The sequence below is a fragment of the Hibiscus syriacus genome, unplaced genomic scaffold (assembly GCF_006381635.1).
Source record: "Hibiscus syriacus cultivar Baekdansim isolate YM2019G1 unplaced genomic scaffold, ASM638163v2 tig00109945_pilon, whole genome shotgun sequence".
In the NCBI taxonomy this organism is placed as follows: Eukaryota; Viridiplantae; Streptophyta; class Magnoliopsida; order Malvales; family Malvaceae; genus Hibiscus; species Hibiscus syriacus.
Window position 1 is genome coordinate 945,165 of NW_024062535.1, and position 22,469 is coordinate 967,633.

General features: G+C 30.9%; 1 pseudogene; it reads left to right on the top strand.

The window, feature by feature from the left end:
• The first annotated feature begins 10,198 nt into the window (after positions 1–10,198).
• Positions 10,199–22,469, top strand: part of LOC120210916 — a 29,524-nt pseudogene continuing 17,253 nt past the window's right edge.

The window sequence follows — 22,469 nt, forward strand, 5'->3', positions numbered from 1 at the left end:
GGAAACCAAAGAACAAGTTCAAATTATCCATGATCAATTGAAGCAAGCCTTTGATAGGAAAAAGTCCTATGTAGATTTGAAATGAAGAGACATCCAGTATATAGTTGGAGATAAGGTGTTTCTCAAAGTATCTCCATGGAAGAAAGTTTTCAGGTTTGGAAAAAAGGGAAAACTTAGCCCTCGATTCATTAGACCATTCGATGTTGCTGAAAGAATTGGTCAAGTGGATTATCGACTATCACTCCCTAAAGAAATTGACAAGATTCATAGTGTTTTTCATGTCTCGATGATCCATAAGTACCAATCATATCCAAATCACATTCTTGAAACTAAAGAAGTTGAATTAAACCTATAATTATTCTGAAAAGAGAAACCTGTTCAAATCCTTGAAAGACAAGTCAAATGAATTCGAAACAAGAATATTCCTTTGGTAAAAGTCTTGTGGAGAAGTCATAAAATAGAAGAAGCGACCTGAGAACTTGAGGATACAATGAGAAAGCAATATCCTCATCTATTTAATCCAGGAAAGAATTCGAGGACAAATTCTCTTTTAAGGGGGAGAATTGTAACACCCTGAAATCCTAGCCTAGGAGACTTAAGTTATATTTTCCAAGATAAAAACCAAATTGAATAGAGATTTCAATTAATGGAATTAAATAAAGACATAATTGAATTAAAAATTAAATTAATTGAATTAAAAAATAGAGACCCAATCGAATTACCTAGGATAATTAGCGAGTTTAATTGGAATTTAAATTAGTTGAATTAAACAAGGACCTAATTGAAATGATTGATGAAGTGCTAACCAATTTAAAGTGATCCAATTGAAATAAGTAACAAATAATAAGATTGCAAGCCAAATACATGAATTCCTAATTTTACCCTTGAATAGTCTATTACTTAAGCATTAAGAGTGGCTAAATTGGGCATTTCCACCTCCATTAAGGATGAAAATATCATCCTTCCCATCTCATTTGGTGGCCGACCTAAGAGAGAACAATTAGATAAGGATTAAGAAAGAAAAAAAGGGAGAGAAAACAAAAAATGAGACCGTCCATGCAAGCTTAGTTCAAGCTTGAATTAACTAGGGAAATTACATAGTTTAACAATTAAGTGTTTCATTCTTTATTTCCATTCGAAATTTTAAGGATTTAATTGAGTTAATCTTTGAGAAATTGATAAGCTCGATTATTGAATAAATTTAAAGTGTTGGACTGTATGATACTACAGATTTTTGTGGTCATGTTGAGTTAGATTTTAGTGATCAATAATCTTGTTAAGTTGGGTAAATAATGGGTTATCGCCTTAAGGGTGATAACCAAAATAATTATGCATGCGTGTGACAAAATTAAGAAATTCAAAAGGTTTTTATACTGAATTGGAAAAATATATGTACGATAAAGTTACTGGAAATTTAAATTTATTGAATATTTAAACTTAAAACAAGAGCAAATGCTGTAAAATTTTAGGAATTTAACCTAAGAGTGAAACTAGTCACAATTGTTGCTATAGATCAATTAAGGATTGTTTTGAACAAATTAATGAAATTTGGGACCCAATTGGATAGAATTAAAGATTATTAATGCTAGCTAAAAATAGGTTAGAGACTGAAAAGAATGTAAAATAAATTGTAAGGCTTAAATTATAGAGGAATTGGTTGTTTGTAAATTGTACATTAGCAAAATTGGTAAAACTGGAATGTTCTGGAAACTCTGTTAATTGGAAGACTTAATTGGAATATTAAAGGCTATGGTTGATATGAAAATACAGGGAAAGGATAAAAATAACCAATGGTAAGAATAGCTAAAACAAATTGATAAGAATTCTAAGTAAATTAGTTCACCAAAGTGCATCAAACTGCAATAGTGATAGAATGATCACTGGAAAATTGTCTAACTTTAATTGTATATAAAAAATTAAAATACAAGCCATACATGTTGGAAATATAATTGAATTACCTTTCTAAGGGTATAAACAAATAGGAAATCCAATGAGTAAATTAAAAGTTATGATCAGATTACTACAAGATGTATAATCTGCCAAAATAGAATCTATTTAGTGTCAACTAGCTAATTGAGCAGGAATTTACTTTGGTATTGATTCTAATAACTTCCCTATATTGTGTATAAATTGCTAGATCAAGGAATTTAGGAAGTGACTTAAGGGAATAAGGGAGGATCCACTAAAGATGAGCAAAAAGAGATTGCAATTCAAGGCTAACTTGGAGTATTATGAGTGTAACTATACTAGGGTTGGGAATTAGGTCCCAACCACCTTTTATTCTTATTTCTATGATCAATTGCGCGACATGATAATGTTGAAATTAAGTCATATTATAACTTAAGATTAAGGGAAATAAAGATTAATTAAGGACTATAAGTTATTGAGTGCCATGTGAAATTAATTGGTAAATTAACTATTCCTTGTTGCCTTGATTTAAATTGAATTAGATTGTGAATCAATACATGTTTCTATGATTTAATTGAATTGGTTCAGGAATTATTATATGCTACCATGATCGAATAAAGTTGAATGATGAAATTGAAATCTTGAATGAACAAATTGTTGCTTGCTGCCATGATCAATTTGGAATTGAATGAATAATATTGATATGGGATAATCCTTGATGGCTATGTCATGAAAAAGAAAATAATGATTCCTTGGCAAATAAGATTCAATGTCCTTGGTTAATAGTTAGTCCAAGATATAAGGGCATGCCTTAGAGTCTAAAGCTCAATTGTGTGTGGGGGACTATGGTCCAACACTATGGTGCTTATTGGTGATAGATGAAAGGTACATTATGTGGTCTTTGGCGATAGTAGGAGGGTTGACCAGCACTACGGTGCAATTAAAGTGTATGGTGATAGTTGGTTGGAGACTGACGTATCTAGACTGAACTAGAAACCAAGGCTTAAATTAATTGATAAGATTGAATCAGAAGAGTGATTGTATATGCATGAATTGTTCAAATAGAATTACTATATATATTTAATTGTTTAATTCAAAGTGCCATGTAGATTGCGTGTTGCATATTTGGTGAAATATGCATTGATCGAATGGAAGAATAATTGATATGTTAATTGGTTGATTTAATTGATTATCAAATTAAATATGTATGATTGTGTACTCTCTACATGTTCGAAATTGAAGTTAGATCAAGTAGATTGTTTAAATTTAATGCTATACTATTAGAGTACGTAGTAATTGCATGAAATCAATATATTAGTTGATTGTGGAGAGCCTTAAATAGTAAAGACTCAATGAACTTAAGTGTTACCTCACTAATTACTGTAAGTACATATCACTCTTCTTTATTTCTTTCCCAAACCACAACTTCTAGAGTATTTGAAGCTCAACCTCTATAGCCAATCAACCCAAAGGAAGATTTCAAGTATGGCTTGTTTTGTTATCCTTATACTCTTAATTGGTGGCTTATCCTTGAGTATAGTGGTTCAAATCTCATGCATATGGTGAGTAATTAAATTGTTTATGAAATGTACCTAAGAACCTAATGAAATAGTTTAGTCTATAGAGTTAATAAACCCCTAATGTATATAGCGTAAATGACTTTTTTGAATGTATATAGCTTACTAGTGTATCATTTGGTATAATCCAATAAGGTTCTCTTTCGTAATGTAAATATATAAGTTGGTTATGAAATGATGTTATAGTATGTTAAGTTCATTAAATTCCTAGATATGCATGTGGTTTATTATCAGTAATCGGCATAATGAATTGCATATTGGAATTAAAAGAAACTACCTTAGCTAAATTAGAATTCATGGTTTATCAAATTATTTGATAAGTAAATTGATTGATATTTGATGAATCTTGAATTCGAAAAAATGGTTCTTCAATTGTAATGTTTGTTGCGTATGTCTGATTCAATATTCAATGATCTTGTTCTTGCTTTTGATCTCGGTAATACTCATAATCCTTGATTTGGGTTGGGCGTGTTACAGTATCGATACTCAAGGTTGATTTTCCATGTTAAACGGGCATTGTTAAATTTAGTGACTAAATTGCAATTTTTGAAAATTACAAATATAACTATGGAAAGTCAATTTTTGTTCGTTCATCTTTGACTTTGGAACATGTAAATGGTAATTTGAAATTATCATGTTTCATTAAGAGCAAAGTGATAATTTCACATTAGTTGAATTTTAAATTCAATTTAATTATATTAAAGCAACATGTCTTAAGCCATAATTGAAGGGAAAAACCAAGAATTTTCAGATTCTATTCCTTATTCAGCCATGACCTCCATAGTAGCTAAGGAAAGCTTTTTTTATGGCTTATTCGATTGATTTTTGGATTAAGCTATTAGATAGATAATTAATCTACTTGAAATTCTCTATCATTTTATATAATTATTTAATGGAAAACATGCTTGGATGAAGAAATTCATGATTAGGATTCACGAAGACATGCTGAATTTTGAAGAATTAAAGGATGGTTTTTTATGTTAATGGTGTTGTAGATTAATTTCCAAGCATGTGTGTGATCAAAATCAATTTGAAATTGCTATAATAAATTTGGCCAAGGTAAGAGTTCTTGAAGATTGGTTGAATTTTGATTGAATTTGATGTGAGAATGATTGGAATTGCACGAATTTGATCATAGGAGTTTGATCTCATGTTTGAAATCAAATGAAAATAAGCCCTATTGCTTAATGAAGGTTTGATTATGGCTATTAAATTGGGGGGAAATATTCAAAAATTTCTTATGATCTACAATTGATATTAGAGTGATTACACACGTTTTAGAAGTTCATTTGGATCTTTGTGAAAGAAAAGGGACCATTTTGCAAATTTTTAGAAATTTAAGGGATTGATGTATAAATTTACATTATGAGTATACTATGCTGGAAATTAATTTTGGATGTTGAATTTGAATTTAGAATGATGATTGGGACTAAATTGTAAATTTGGTTAAGTTTAATGGTTTATTCAAAAAGATTGGAAACTTTGGGGATTAAATGAAACTTTTGCAAATGTGATAGCATTAGATTGAATATATTATTTTCATACTAGAAATTTTAGTATTGGAATTGAATTGAATAAAATTGTGAAGGACCATTTTGAATTAATTGGGAAGGTTAGTATGAATTCTAAAAGAATTCATAAATAGTGACTAAATTGTAAATTTGTTAAGTGACTTGGTGATGAATATGAATATTTATGGAATTGAAGAGTTGTTTTGGAAATATTGTAGTTGTTATCGAATAGCAAAGTGATTTTTATACCAAATAAGTATTGAATATATTATATGGATTTTTATTGTTGTATATGGTTATGTTAGTATAATACTAACATATACTTTGAATATTTGTTGTGTATATGATTTTATATAGACTGCGATAAATCTTGTGAATGAATCAAATTGAGGAAAAATGATCAAGCATGATTAAAAAGAATATCATTGTAAATGGTTCTAGTGAGGCAAATAAGGTGAGTGCATTATTCTTTTATATTGTCGTATATGATATGAGGATGGCTTGCGATGAGCCAACCTCAAATGATTTGGTAAGAAAAATATTTAAAATATATTATGATTTATTTTAATAATGTTTATAAAATGATATTCAGATGATTTAATATAAATTACTCAATATATTTTTATATGATTTATTTTAAGGATGCTTTGAATAAATTTTGAAAATAGTTTTGAAATGATTATATGGTATGAAATATTTAAATTATTTTATACATTATTTGATAGATGATTATGGATGATTTCGGGTATGAACTGCCCAACGCACTGATTTTAATCAAGGATAATTGGATATGTTGATATGTATATATATAAATACAATGGATATATGAATGAGATATGGTTATGACATAAAAGCCCATTGTATGTGCACTGAGAGTCGTAGGTAAAATTGGCATGCCATGAGGTGGAATGATTATTGATTACTGATTATTGAATTGGTACATTCATGTACGTTATATGTGGCACTGTTGGTGCAAATTATACGAGGCACTTGGAGTGCATATTGGGCACACTCGTCTAACTCACATATCTTTCATTATCATTTAACGTACAATGGGTTATACTTATATGAAATTGAAAAGTTCAGACTATATGATCTAAATAAGTGAATAATTAAAGTTATCTGAATTGAGATGAAAGTAAATAGTTTACTATGTGTGATGATTTTTTGGCATGATATGCCTTTTATATGATAAAGTGACAATATATGTTATATGAATTGAAAGAAAGCTAATATTTTCTAAGAATACTGATTTGGCATTATATGCCTTATATATGTGTGTGAAAGGATGATTTTTCAGGTTACAATTTAAAATGAAGAAAATGGTTTGAAATGCCATATTTATATGTTCATATGTTTTAATACGACAATTTTAAAAATTTGAGTAATTTTATATAATCCTTTCATGTTTTAAAATGCTTTAGTTTAGTTTATATGCCTCACTAAGTGGAAAATTAGTGTGTGAATATTTCACGTGTAGGTGAAGAAAAGAATAAAGTTGCTGAGTGAGGAGCAATACCGTTTTAGAATCATATCAGTATACAATATTAGTAAGACATCCTTTAATGTTATTTTGACTTTTTTTAGTGGCACGAATATTATAAATGTTCTAGTTGCTCTGATAGATTAGTTATAAAAAGGTTTGCAATATTAAGTTAAAACTTCTTTAATATGGATAGTATTAGATTTAATTAATAGGATGGGTAAATAGTATTTTATTAATTCATGTTTTAAAAATTAATCTGTTGATTTTTAAATTAGGCATTTTTATTTATTATATTAAATAACATCAAACTGTCTAGTAGTTGCCTGAAATTTGATTTTAACCGAAAGTCGTAATATTACATTGTGATTTTATGCAGTTAAATGATTTTGCATTAAAGGTTAAATTTACAAAATTTAAAGAAATAAAACTTTATCGAGTTTCGAATACTAAATGTGTTACCTCTTACAAACAATCGAATAACGCCAAGAGGGGGTAATTGGCGTTTTAAGAAATTTGGTGGAAGCAATCCAAATTTTTTTTTTACAAAGATTTAGAGTGGTTAGACTTTCTCAAACAAAATCTACATCCACTAATTTAGCATCCACACTAAGGATTTCTCAAATCTAATAGATTTACTTACCTTAGAGGACAAGGTGTAACATTACACCAACTGACAAGGTTTATACCCCAAAACCTTGTTTACACTCTTTCTGCAAGAGGAATTGCAAATATAGAAACAAAGAGAAAACCTCACAAGGAAAAGGTGTTTGCACTAATTAAGCTCTCACCCAAATCACACTTGAGCAAAAATAAACAATAAAGTTCACAAGTGTGTTTACAGTAAGGAATTTTACAAATTAAGCACAAAACAAAACTTTGATGTTGGTAGGTTGGTTCAATATGATTCTTGTTGACATTGGGAAGCTTTGTCCTTCAATATATAATTTCTCCATTAATTCTAACCGTTTGGAGCCATTGGTGATCATTATAGCCGTTACCTACAACCAAAAACAACATTTAATGCACAAGGGACCGATCCTTTGGTAAAAGGGATAAATCCTTTTTCAAAAATTTCACCGTTGAAATAAATGGATCGATCCTTTAAGGGAAGGGATCGGTCATTTTTATCGAGAGATTGATCTTTTTGGTGAAGGGACAATCTTTTTCCTCAAGGGATCGATCCTTTTTGTAAAGGGATCGATCCCAAACTCGACGGAATACAAGGGATCGATATTTTATCAAGGGGATCGATCCTTTGGTCAAAGGGATTGATTATTTTTCTATGGGTTAAATCCTTTGAGCCAAAAATCCTTGGAAACTTAACTTTAAAGTGCAAAAAAGATCGGTATGGACATTACAAATTTGTGGTGCCATTTGGATTGACAAATACTCCTGCAACATTTATGGACTTGATGAACTGAGTATTCCAACCTTATCTGGATCAATTTTTGGTGGTATTTATCGATGATATTTTGGTGTATTCAAAGTCGAGAGAGAAGCATGATGCTCATCTTCATGTTGTTCTTCAGACTTTTTGAGAGAATAAGTTGTATGCCAAATTATCCATGTATGAGTTCTAGTTAGCTGAGGTTACTTTCCTTGGCCATATAGTCTCCGCATAAGGCATAAGAGTAGATCCCAAAAAGTTTCAAGCTATATTGGATTGGCAACCCCCAAGGAATGTTTCTGAAGTTCCGAGTTTCTTGGGGTTTGCTTGTTATTATAGACGGTTCGTGAAGAATTTTTCAATGTTAGCTTCGCCGCTAACTAAGTTATTACGGAAAGATGTGCATTTTGTTTGATCAGAGAAATGCCAAGAAAGTTTTGATATGCTAAAAAGGATTGTAACGGAGGCAACATTACTTGTACAACCTGAGTCGAGTAAAGATTATGTAGTTATTAGTGATGCATCTCATAATGGATTGGGATGTGTACTTATGCAAGAAGGGAAAGCTGTGGCCTATGCGTCAAGACAGTTGAAGACTCATGAAAGAAATTACCCGACACATGTCCTGACACATGACTTGGAATTGGAAGCGGTTGTTTTCGATTTGAAGATTTGGCGTCATTATCTGTACGGTGAGAGGTTCCATATTAATACAGATCACAAAAGTCTAACATATTTGTTAACTCAGAAAGTATTGAAGTTGAGGAAGAGAAGATAGCTTGAGCTTTTAAAAGATTATGATGTGATCATCGATTATCATACAGGAAAGTATAATGTGGTAGCTATTGCACTTAGCCGAAAGACTTTTGTAGCTTTATGAGCTTTAGATGCACGCATGCCTTTAAAGGAAGATGATGTCTTCATAGCTGAGCTTAAGTTAAATTCGATTCTCTTGGATCAGATAAAAGAGTTGAAAGGACAAGATGAAAAATGTTTGGCAAGAGTTTCACAAATAGAAAAAGATGAGGCCAAAGACATCGAAATTAAGACTGATGGATTTTATATTATCGTAGAAGACTTTGCATTCCAGATAATGAAGAATTGGAGAAAGATATTCTTTATGAGGCACATTACAGTCCTTTGACTATGCATCCAGGCGGGAATAAGATGTATCAGGATATAAAGAGTCGATATTGGTGGCCTGGCATGAAAAGAGTTATATCAGATTTTGTTGCAAGATGTATTACATGTCAGCAAGTGAGAGCTGAGCATCAAGTGCCTTCCAGATTGCTACAATCGATATCCATTCCTGAATGGAAGTGGGAATGAGTTGCAATGGATTTTAATTTAGGACTACCTTTGTCACCTAGTAAAAAGGACTTGTTATGGGTAATTGTGGACAAATTGACCAAGACGGCTCATTTTCTTCAGTTTGAGTAGATTACTCAATGGATAAATATACAGAGTTATATATAAAAGAGATAGTTTGGTTGCATGGAGTACCCGTTTTGATAATATCCGATCGAGATCCCAGGTTTACTTCGAGATTTTGGAAGTCCTTGCACGAGGCATTGGGTACTCGATTGAATATTAGTAGGGCTTTTCATCCACAAAAAGATGGTTAGTCAAAGCGAACTATTTAGGTATTGGAGGATATGCTAAGGGAATGCATGATAGAATTTAAAGGATCATTGGAAAGATATTTGACTTTAGCATAATTTGCTTATAATAACAATTACCAATCGAGTATTAAGATGGCTTCGTATGAAGCCTTGTATGGGAGGAAGTGTCGTACACTTTTAAACTGGTTTGAGCTAAAATACTGAGATCTTATTGGCCCATATTTAATGAAAGAAATTGAAGATAAAGTGAAAGTTATCCAAGATAATCTTAAGATAGCTTCCGATCGACAAAAGTATTATACTGATCTAAAGAGAAAAGAGATTTAATATCAGGTGGGAGATAAGGTATTTATAAAAGTATTGCCTTGGAAGAAAGTATTACGGTTCGGGCGCAAAGAAAAGTTGAGACTAAGATTGATTGGACCTTATGAGATTTTAAAAAGGGTCAGACCAGTAACTTATCAGTTAGCTTTTCCTCCCGATATAGACAAGAACAATAATGTTTTTCATGTGCCGATGCTCAGGAAGTACTGATCAGATTCATCGCATATTATCACACCAGAGGAAATAGAGATCCGAACAGATTTGACTTACGAGGAAGAACCAGTGTGAATCTTGGCACGAGAAAACAAAGAACTAAGTAACAAGCATATTCCTATAGTTAAAGTAATTTAGCATAATCATAAAGTCGAGGAGACTACTTGGGAATGAGAGGAGGACATGAGAAAGCAGTTTCCAAGCCTCTTCGTATCAGGTATGCATTAAAATTCGAGGACGACTTTTCTTAAGGGTGGATAATTTTAATATCCCAAACATCAGATAGGTGACCATAGTTAAATAATTTAAATTTTGGTGGGTTAAATTGAGTAAATTGAAAAGTATAAGGAATGATTTAAGAAATTTTGTTTGAGACTTATTCGTAAGAATGAAAGAATGGAGGGCAAATTTGGTTCTTTAGATGGAATGAATTTAATATTAATTTAAATTGGGTTATTTAATAAAAGTGAATATGAGAATTAAGAGGATAAGTCTTAAAGTTCTCTTCTCTTCTTCTTCTTCATGTCACGTTCCCTTCATACCTAAGGTGAGGATTCATCAATGTTGGTTTTTCCTTTCGTTTTTGGGATGGTTTTTAAACCTTAAGTAATATAGAGGCTTAAGGAAGGTTTAAGGAGGATTAAAACTAAGAGATAAAGGTTTTATTTGAGATTTCATAAAATGGGCTTTTAAATGATTAGATGAAATATGGTTAGTTATTGAAGATTTAAGGCATTTTTGACTTGTCAAAAAAGTGAATAAGAGATTGAGAGCTTTAGAAGTGATTAAAAACAAGTTGGAAACATTGGTGAGATTCTTAGTTTTGAGTGTTTTTTTTTTGGATATTTTGGATGTTATGAGAAGATTTATGAATGTAAGTTAGTTGGATTAAGTAATGATGAATTTAATGGTATGGTTGGGGATAAAAGTAATAGATTTAGGCGAAAATGTGGTAAAAATTAAAGTGAAATGTGTAAAATCTGGGTCAAGGTATCAGTACTAGAAGAATAATACCGATACTATAGGGTTAAATTTAAGGAAAGATGATGAACACAATGAACAATATCGATACTTATACAAGTAGTATCGGTACTGAGGTGGGGTATCGATACCAAGAAGAATGTATCGATATTATTATTGATAAATGGATTCTAGAATGTGAAAATGGTATCGATACTAAAGGGATTATCAGTACCATAGTATAGAAGTATCGATACCGTAGAAGAATTACGGATAGTAAGCAACCTAAAATTTTAGGTTAAGATGAACTTAAATAGAAATCGAGAATAATAGTACTTTTGAGTATTATTATTTGGTATAAATGTTAGAATGTATACTTACATATGTATTGTATGTGTGATTATGGATGCTTGTGTAGATCGTAATCAAGCTCCTGGGTCAAGCAAACAGAAAGGCAAGGATAAAGTCGTCGATTAGTCATATTTACATTCTAGGCATAATAGCGAGGCAAACCAGGTGAGTGTATTTATTAGGTACTTATATGTTTTGATAGTCATAGATGACTTTTTTCTTAATGTTTGTATTTCATTTACCATATTGGCACTATGCGTGCAACCTAAGCAATTTATAATGAGTTTATGAATTTCCGTATTGACACTATGTGTGCAACATAAGAAATTCATAATGAGTTTATGAATTTTCGTATTGGCACTATGTCTGCAACCTAAGAAATTCATAATGAGTTTATGAATTTTTGTATTGGAACTATGTGTGCGACCTAAGAAATTCATAATGAGTTTATGAATTTTCGTATTGGCACTATGTGTGCAACCTAAGAAATTCATAATGAGTTTATGAATTTCCGTATTGGCACTATGTCTGCAACCTAAGAAATTCATAATGAGTTTATGAATTTCCGTATTGGCACTATGTGTGCAACCTAAGAAATTCATAACAAGTTTTTGAATTTCCATATTGGCACTATGTGTGCAACCCCACGTAATTCATAATGGGTTTGTGTTTTTCCGCATCGGCACTATGTGTAAGAAACCATAGAATTTACAATGAGTTGTAATATTCAATTGGTATTTTGAATCGTTATAATATACTCATGTTTAAAATTTACCTCATTATTGTTATGCCTCACTAAGTGATTACTTAGCTTGTGTTAATTTCACGCGTAGGTATTAGTACGAGCAGAGTAAGGAGTGCAATTGACATCTCATATCAAGGACAACCTCATCAATAACTGTACGACAACTATGTGTACTTTTGATGTTATTAGTTGGCATGTAATAGATTTATGAAAATGCTCTAAAATGTATTTGACTTATGATGATGTAAAAAATAAATATGTTGGAACTTTAAGATTTGTTTACATAATATAAAATAATGAACGTTTTATTATTATCAAATAAGAAAGTTTTATGATTAAAAGCATGATTTTACTATTTTTTTTCAAAAGCGGAAAGTTTTAAAAGTTATGTGACATTTGTGACTCGTGTATGAAAATGTATACGGGAATTGGGTATTACAGTAGGCCATATCGGTTATTAATAATAAACTTGTAATGGCATATGTATCATATTTTTTGGGTCACCTAAGTTTTAATATTTTGGCCTATAACCATTGCATCTTATTTACTGCTTATATCTATCATGTATGTGATGCGATGAATGATATGTTAGCATGCTAATGTTATAATGAATATTGATGAGATCAATAAGATGATAATATTAGAATGAACATTGATGAGATAATTATAAATCCTTCTAAATAATCTAAGTTATTTTTATCCGTCCAATATGTACCCTCGTTAAAACTTCGATCGATATTATGTGGGTTTTGCCAAAGCAATGACATATAAGTCTATCTTAGTTAAACACAAAGAATAAGCAAGTGGTATTCACCAGTTGAAATATTGGTAACAACTTAGCTAGGTGATTTTAATAGGATTAGAAACTTAGAGGTTAATTATTTGGATTAATAATGAGATGGTTTGAACAAGAGTTGTTCATAAAATGGAGGAGTTACATGAGATGTAATTAGTAAGGTGTTACTTACCTAAATAACCATTCACCTAGAAGAAAATCCAAAATTGATATAGGAAAGAGGTGAAATATGGATGCTCATTCAGTAGAAAACTTTCGAGCTATTTTTTGAAATTAAAACAAGAGGGTTTTTAATTTTAAATAAAATAGTGGGAGAAATTTTTAAATAAAGACCTATTTATAAATTTTAAATTTGGTAAATTTACTTACTTTAAATATTTTCATTGTTGTAGATTTAATGGCAAACAACACACTATCATTGTGATCGCTCCTTGAGAAGGAGAAACTTAATGGCATAAACATCCTTGAATGGTTCTGTAATTTGAGAATTGTTCTCAAACAGGAAAAGAATGAATATGTTATTGAAGAACATGTTTCTGATGAGCCAAAAACTAATGCTTTTAGGGCTGACAAAGACAAGTTTAAGAAACATATGGAAAATATGTTAGATGTTGGATGTCTAATTCTTGCCACCATGACTCGTGAGCTTCAGAAGCAACATGAGAATGTGGTTGCATATGAGATGATTCAAAATCTAAAGGAAATATTGGAGGGACAAGCACGTCAAGAGAGGTATCACACCTCGAAAGCTATATTTCAATGGAAAATGGTAGAGGAATCTCTGTAGGAGCTCATGTCATCAAAATGATGGGATACATCCAAACGTTGAAAAGTTAGGATTTCCTCTCAAAGATTAATTAGCTATCGATGTTATCCTGCACTCGTTGTCGGATAGATTCAACCAATTTTTCCTTAATTTCAACATGAATGAAACTAACGAGACTTTGCCACAGTTACTTGGCATGTTATGTACTACTGAAAGTAACATGAAAAAGGTTGGACCTAAGCCCATTCTGATGGTCCGTAAGGACAAAGAAAATGGAAAGAAAAAGATAGTGGCAAACTCTAAGGGAAATAGTATGGCCAAGCCCAAAGGAAAAGATTCATTGAAACCCAAAGGGGGAGTTAGCAAGGAAGGAAAATGTTTCCATTGCAATAAGACCAAACACTAGAAGAGAAACTGGCCTATTTACCTTGAAGAGGTCAAGAAGGAAAAAGCAAACGAAATGTTTGTGTTAGGTATTTATGCTATTGATGTTAATTTGACAACATCTACTTCTTAGGTATTAGATATCAATTGTGGTTCTCATATTTATACTTATATACAGGGAATGCAAAAGAGAAAAAATTCGATTAAAGGAGACGTAGACCTAGAAGATGGAAATGGAGCAAGAGTTGTTGCATTAGATATATGGACATATCGTTTATCTTTACCTAGTGGACTAAAAACATTATTTCTATTTCTTGTTTGGGCAAGATTGGTTTTGAGATAATTATAAAGAATAACTATTGTGCATTTTATCTCGATAGTGTTTTCTATGGTTCGGTACAATTAGTTATTGGCCTCTATAATTTAGATCAATATAACATTATTGATAACATAAATACGAAAATATCAAAGCCAAATGAATCGAATCAAACTAATATTTGGCATTTTCGTTTGGGCCATATAAGTGAGAAACGCATATTAAAGCTCCATAAACAAGAAATATTAGATTCATTTGTTTTCGAACAATATGATGTATATGAATCATGCTTGTTGGGAAAAATGACTAAGGCTCCCTTTCATATTAGAGGTGAATGAGCAAACAATTTATTGGGATTAATACATAGTGATATGTGTGGGCTAATGAATACACAAGCCAAAGGTGGATTCCAGTACTTTATTACATTCACTGATGACTTCAATAAGTATTGGTATATTTACCTTATGCGCCATGAATCTGAAGCACTTGAAAATGTTTAACGAATTAAAAAATGAAGTACAAAATCAACTAGGAAAGAGTATTAAGGCATTTTGATTGGATCGAGGTGGAGAATACTTGAGCATAGAATTTGACGAACTCCTGAAAGAGTGTGGGATTGTCTCACAGCTTACACCACCTATGCCATAATGGAATGGGGTTTCTGAAAAGAGGAATAAACATTGTTAGACATGGTTCAATTAATGATGAGTCATAGTGATCTTCCGACTTCTTTCTGGGGATTTTCACTTGAAACCACTTTCACACTAAACTGTCTTCCATCTAAATCGGTTCGAAAGATACCATATGAGATATGGACTATGAATCATCCTAGTATGTCTTTTTATGAAGATTTGTGGTTGTCAAGCTTATGTCAATCATCATATGTCTACAAAGCTTGAACCTAAATGTCATAAGTGTATATTTGTAGGATATCCTAAAGAAACTAAAGGATATATTTTCTTCAGCCCTAACGAGAACAAAGTGTTTGTTGCTCGAACAAGATTTTTTTTTCGAGAGAGAATTCTCTCGAAGAAAGGGAATGAAGAAATATTGAACTTGGATAATTTCAAGAACAAAATATCAGTAAACCAGAGGTTAAACAAGTTCCACAAGTAGTTAAGGAACAATCAACAGATTTAGAAAAACAACCACTGTGAAGCTTAATAAGAGAACGCCATGTGCCTGGGAGATATGGATTTTTGGTTACTACACATAGAGATATTCTTCTTATGGATCAAAATGAGCCTAGAAATTATCAAGAGACCATGAGATCTAAGATGGATTCCATATCAGTAAACCAAGTATGGACTTTGGTTGAACAACTAGAAGGGGTCAAACCTATAGGGTGTAAATGGGTTTTCAAGAAGAAAACACGCATGGATGGTAATGTACAAACATACAAGAGACAATTAGTCTCTAAAGCATTTCGACAAGTTCATGGTGTAGACTATGATGAAACCTTCTCTCCAGTAGCTATGTTTAAATACATCCGGATCTTGCTTGCAATAGTTGCATTCCATGATTATAGAATATGGCAAATGGATGTTAAAATCGCAGTCCTTAATGAAAAACTTGAAGAGTATGTGTATATGACCCAATCAGAAGGTTTTGTCACTCCAAGAGATGCTAGAAAGGTTTGCAAGTTATAGAGGTATATTTATGGACTAAAGCAAACTTCTCGAAGTTGGAATCTTCGTTTCAATGATGCAATCAAAGAGTTTGGTTTTATCAGAAACCTAGACAAGCCTTGTGTTTAAAAGAAGGCTAGTGGGAGCATTATTTCTTTCCTAATCTTGTATGTAGACGACATACTTATCATATGAAATGACATAGCTACTTTACAGCCTATTAAGACTTGGTTAAGTAGTTTCTTTTCTATAAAAGATTTGGGTGATGCATGTTACATCTTAGGAGTTAAGATCTATAGAGATAGGTATAAACGACTTCTAGTTATGAGTCAAAGTACATATATAAACAAAGTACTGAAAAGATTCAGTATAGAAGAATCCAAGAAATGATTCTTACCAATGAGACTGGTATATCTCTTTCAAAGGAAATGTGTCCTTCAACTCCACAAGAAAGAGAACGAATGAGTAAGATTTCATATGCTTCGACTATTGGTTCTATCATGTATGCAATGATATGTACTCAACCAAATATATCATATGCTTTGAGCATGATGAGTCGGTACCAGGCAAATCCTGGTGAAAATCACTAGGTTATAGTTAAAAATATCCTTAAGTACTTAAGAAGAAATAAGGATACTTTTCTTGTCTATGGAGGCGAATAAGAGCTTAGTGTAAAAGGTTATATTGATGCCAGCTTCCAAACTGACGAGGATGACTCACGATCACAATATGATTTTTTTTGTCTTAACGGCAGTGCTGTGAGCTGGAAAAGTTCAAAGGAATACACAATAGTTGATTCTACAACAGAGGATGAGCATATTGCAGAAAGTGAAGCATCAAAAGAGGTTGTTTGGATCAAGAAGTTCATATATGAGCTAGGGTTATTTCTATCATATCAGATGATGTATAACTCTGTTGTGATAACAATGGAGAAATTACACAAGCAAAGGAACCCAGATCTTATCAATGGTCCAAACATATTCTTAGGATCTTCCATCTCATTCAAGAGATCATAGATCGAGGAGATGAGATATGTAGAGTACACACTGATAAAAACATTATTGATCCCTAAACAAAGCCTCTGGCACAACAAAACCATTATCGTCATACTGAGTCTCTTGGTATTAGATATGTGAGTGATTGGTCTTAGTGCTAGTGGGAGATTGTTAGAGTATGTTCAAAGACCAATCATATGATGATTGTATTAACATATTTTATTTACCGTTTTTATTAAATAAAGGCATTATCGTTTTTTTCTTTTATTTTATTTATGTTCATTAAATAAACTAAAAGATAATAATGTAAGTATATTAATGTGATTATTATTAAAAGATCCTTAGTCAAGTATTATTATGGGAATGAATAGTAATAATACGCTTAAGATTAACATGTTATTGATTGATGACAATGAGTTGTCATTGACATAGAGATGTCAAAATTAATACATGAATGTATTGTTAGAGAACAATATATTCTATTGACCTACAATGAGCATGTGTCTTGAATTGTTATGTGATGGTCACGATATTACTCATAGTGACAACTATATGTATAATCCTTAGACTTGAGATCATTATGATCTCAACATATATTGTTGTATGTTTTGATACAGTTAAACAGGCTCCGTAACTGGTTGCACTATAAAGATTGACATTGAATATATCATGATATATATAGTCGGGTGTGAATGATCAAGATAAGATTTATCCTTCCTACATAATAGGAAATATATCACAGGCCACTTGATTGAGTGAGACAAGAAATGCATGACCATGCTCGTATAAGTTGATATGAGATATCACAAATTATTCACTTATTATAGTCTACTCTATATATTAATAAATAATAGATGGGCTACACAAGTGTGATTATTCTAATACTTGTGCCTATTCTAGATATAAAGGGAAAAATGATATAATATAATTAAAAAGTTAGTCGTGGACATGTTATGTCGAATAATGGCTTCCTGTAACTTAGGTAACAATGACATATTGCAGATGTCACTCATTGTTCATAATATTAGAATAGTTCTAATTATTACTACTTACATTATAGAAACCTATAGGGTCACACCCAATGGTTGAAAAAAGAGATCAACTTATAAATGTGTCACATATGTACAATTTGATTGTACATGAATAAATGTGTATTTAATATTAATATATATATGATATATTTATATATATATGTGATTAATTTTAATTACACATGAATATCGAATTTAATTAAAATAATGTAATTATATTTTTTTTATTAAATTCAGATTTAAAAACCTTAATAGATAGGGCGACACATATATATATAAGGGATATGTTGATCTAGAAGTCGTTAATCTCTTTTGAAAATTCTAAAACTCCTAGAACAATTTTAAAGAAAGGTTTTGCTCCCAACTGCTTTTCAACTGGGTGAACTAAATAGTGGCTCAGATGATTTTCCGTGCATGATAGGATTCAAATCGTTCGTGATCACCATTAGTCGATGTTGTCTTTGATGATTTTCAAGGAACCAATGCAAGTAATCACATCCCTTCCTCCCGATTTCATATTTAACATACTTGGATCACTGGTGAGACAATCACATTTTGTTTTTGCTAAGCCATGGGGTGTGTCGACGGTCCGAACATATCCATAATTTTTAATAAATTTCAAAAAAACTATGATGTCCGGCAACAAGATGAGCATCCAAGAAATGACGTAAAGGTCCCAAAGAAGGAATCCAAGAATCATTCCAGAAGTTAACATGATGACTGTTTCCAGACAGCCATCAAATATTTGAGCGAAAGCTATCCCAACCTCGAGACAACATGCACCATAAGGGAGAACAGTGAGGCCTCAAAATGTTGTTCAGGAAGAGACCAGACGTGTGGTATTTTTGACAAAGTACAAGGACCCATAGAGAATTCAGCTTAGTGATTAAGGCATATCTAAGTCTCCAAATAAAAGTAGTGTTATGGTCATAGGAATGGGGGAAACCTAGACCTTCCCTATTAAACGCCTGACAAAGAATATCCCAATTAACCAGAGGAATTTTCCCTATCATAGTTGTAGATACCCAAATGAACTGGCAAATAATCTTATCTATTTCAGCATGAATACTATATGGGAGCCTAGTCGTTTGCATGAAGTAGATTGTTATAGCTGAAAGAACAGACTTAGCGAGAGTGATATGCCCTACCATAAACCTACTCGGTTAATTTAAGTGAAGGATTTTCACAGAAAGGTGAGAAGTGTATATTAAGGATGAAACAAAGGAACAAAGGTAGAGATAAAAAATTTAAAGTTAAGTCTGACGTATGTTTATCATATAGAGATAAAGTTATCGGTTATTAAGTTGCTTAATTTGTTATTGAGATCAAATAGAACTACAAATGTCCTCAGGATTATTGTAATTGATTTTTATTCCTTAGTGGAAACAGAAGAAAAACATGATGAATATTGTCACAAGATTTTCTTGGACATTCAATCAAAAGGATATTTAAGTGATTATGGATAGTCAATAAAGTTGTGCATTTCATCTTATTCCAAATTGATTGCTTTATGAAAAAGATATTCAATTAATAAAGTTATTCAATTTCACGAAGTGCTTATATCGATAAAAAAAATGATAAAAAAACCAAGGTTTATTTAAAGAAATTTTTTGAATTCTATGTATTAAGCTTTGGGAATTCAACTTAATTCCAACGTTGTTTTTCATTCTTGGAACCATGGACAGTTTGAAGTTAGATTTTATAAGAGATATAAAGGTATGTGTAGTTGGGTCCAAAATATCAAAAGGAAAGTATTTGATTTTCGGAAAGATTGTTTATAATAATAGATATTAGATGAATGTCCAGAGTATGAAGTTTTATATAGGAAGAAATGATAAATGTTGTAGAAATTTTATGTACTTAAGGATAAAGATATAAGAGGTTCTGAGATAAAAAGGAAGTTCAAAACAAGGTAGAGATTATTCAAAATGATCTTAAGATAGTTATCGTCCGATAGCAGTTTAAAACGGATTTGACTACGAAGAAGAACCAGTGATGATTTAAGCTCATATAGTCAAGTAACTGAGAAACAAGATGATTCCATTGGTAAAAGTTCTTTAACGAAATCATAAAGTCGAAGAAGTTATCTAGAAACGATAAGAATACATGAAAAATCATATTCCTCATATTTTTGTAACATGTACGTAATGAAAATTTGAGGAAAATTTTTCTTTAAGGGGGAAGAATTGTAATATCCTAAAATTTGGCTAGTGACTAAAATGTAATTTTTAAAGTTTAGTTTCCAAAGTATAAATTTGAAAAGGTTTAGAGACCAAAAATGTAATTTTTAAAAGTTATATATTTTTGTCCATAAATGAATAGTTTATTCTGAAATTGATGTTTATGTGGAAATCAGAATTTTGATTTGGGATTTGTATTAAAAGCTATAAAGTAATAAAGTTTAATAGGAATTGGGATAATCGGATTGAATCAGAATTTCACGAAATTCTGAAGGATGATAAAAAAGAGTTAGAAATATTATTTTCATAATTTATAATAGTAAAATTTTAACGAAGATTAGTGGGATTAAGGTTGAATTTCAATGTTAAATCGAAATTGTGAAATTTAGTGACTAAATTGTAATTTTCCAAAATTGCCAAGGATAAGGGTGGAAAGTCAAAATTTTTTTGGTTCATCTTTGACTATGGAATATTTAAATGGAAGACGTTTCAATGGAAAGCTGAAATTATCATGTTTCCTTAAGGGAAAAATGATAATTTCACATTAATTCAATTTTAAATTCAATTTTAATAGATTAAAGCCATGTCTTAAGCCATAATTGAAGGAAAAAATCTAGAATTTTCAGTGGAAAAAATCAAGATTTTTTAGCTTCTTCTTCCTTATTCAAACATGGCCTCTATAGTTGGTAAGAGAAGCTTTTTATTTTGATTTTATGGCTTATTCGATTGATTTTTGGATTGAGCTATTAGATAGAGAATTAATCTACTTGAAATTCTCTATCATTTGGTATAATTATTTCATGTAAAACATTATTGGATGATGCAATTTATGATTAGGTTTCATGAAGAATATGTTGAATTTTGAAGAATTAAATGATGATTTTTATGTTATTGGTGTAGTAGATAAATTTCCAAGCATGTGTGATGATCAAAATCAGTTAGAAATTGCTATAGTAAATTTGAAAAAGGTTAGTTTTCTTGATGATTGGTTGAACTTTTATTGAATTTAACGTGGGAATGATTGAAATTGCATGAATTTGATCATAGGATTTTGAACTCATGCTTGAAATTGAATGAAAAATAAGCCCTATTGCTTAATGAAGATTTGACCATTACTATTAAATTGGAGAAAAATATTAAAAAATTCCTATGATCTATATTTGATATTGGAGTGATTCTACAAGTTTTAGAAGTTGATTTGTATCAATTTGGAGCTTTGTGAAAGAAAATGGACCATTTTGCATGTTTTTAAAATTTTAAGGGATTGATGTATAAATGTTCAATTAAGAGTGTACTATGCTGGAAATTAATGTTGGATGCTCGAATTTAGAATGATGTTTTGGGACCAAATTGCAAATTTGGTTAAGTTTAGTGGTTTATTCAAAAAGATTGGAAACTTTACGGATTAATTGACAAGTTTGCAAATGTGATAGTATTTTGAATTTAGTATAAATTCTAAAAGAATTCATAAATGATGGCTAAATTGTAAGATTTGTGAAGTTACTTGGTGATGAATATGAATATTTATGGAATTGAGACATTGTTTCAGAAATGTTGAAATTGTTATCGAATAGCGAAGTGATTTTTATTATTGAATAAGTATCGAGTATATTATATGGATTTTTATTGTCGGATATTTGTTATGTTAGAATAATACTAACATATACATTGAATATTTGTTCTGTATATGATTTTATATAGACTGTGATATATCTTGTGATCGAATCGAGGACAAAGGATCAAGCACGTGATTAAAAAGAATATCATTGTAAAAGGTTCTAGTGAGGCAAATAAGGTGAATGCATTATTGCTTTATATTGTCATATATTATATGAGAACGGCTTGCAATGAGCCAACCTTGAATGATTTGGTAAGGAAAGTATTTAAAATATATTATGATTTATTTTTATAATGTTTAAAAAATGATATTCAGATGATTTGAGTATAAATTACTCAATATATTTTATATGGTATTTTATTTAAGGACGATTTGAATAAAATTTGAAAAGAGTTTTGAAATGATTATATGATATGAACTATAAGTATTTTATACAGTATTTGATAGATGGTTATGGATGATTTTTGGTATGAATTGGCCAATGCACTGATTTTTTATAAAGGATTATTGGACATGTTGATATGTATATAAATGGATACAATAGATATACGAATGAGATATGGCTATTACATAAAAGCTCATTATATGTGCATTGAGAGTTGTAGGTACAATTGGCATGCCATGAGGTGGAGTGATTATTAAACTGGGCCATTCCTGTACATTAAATGTGG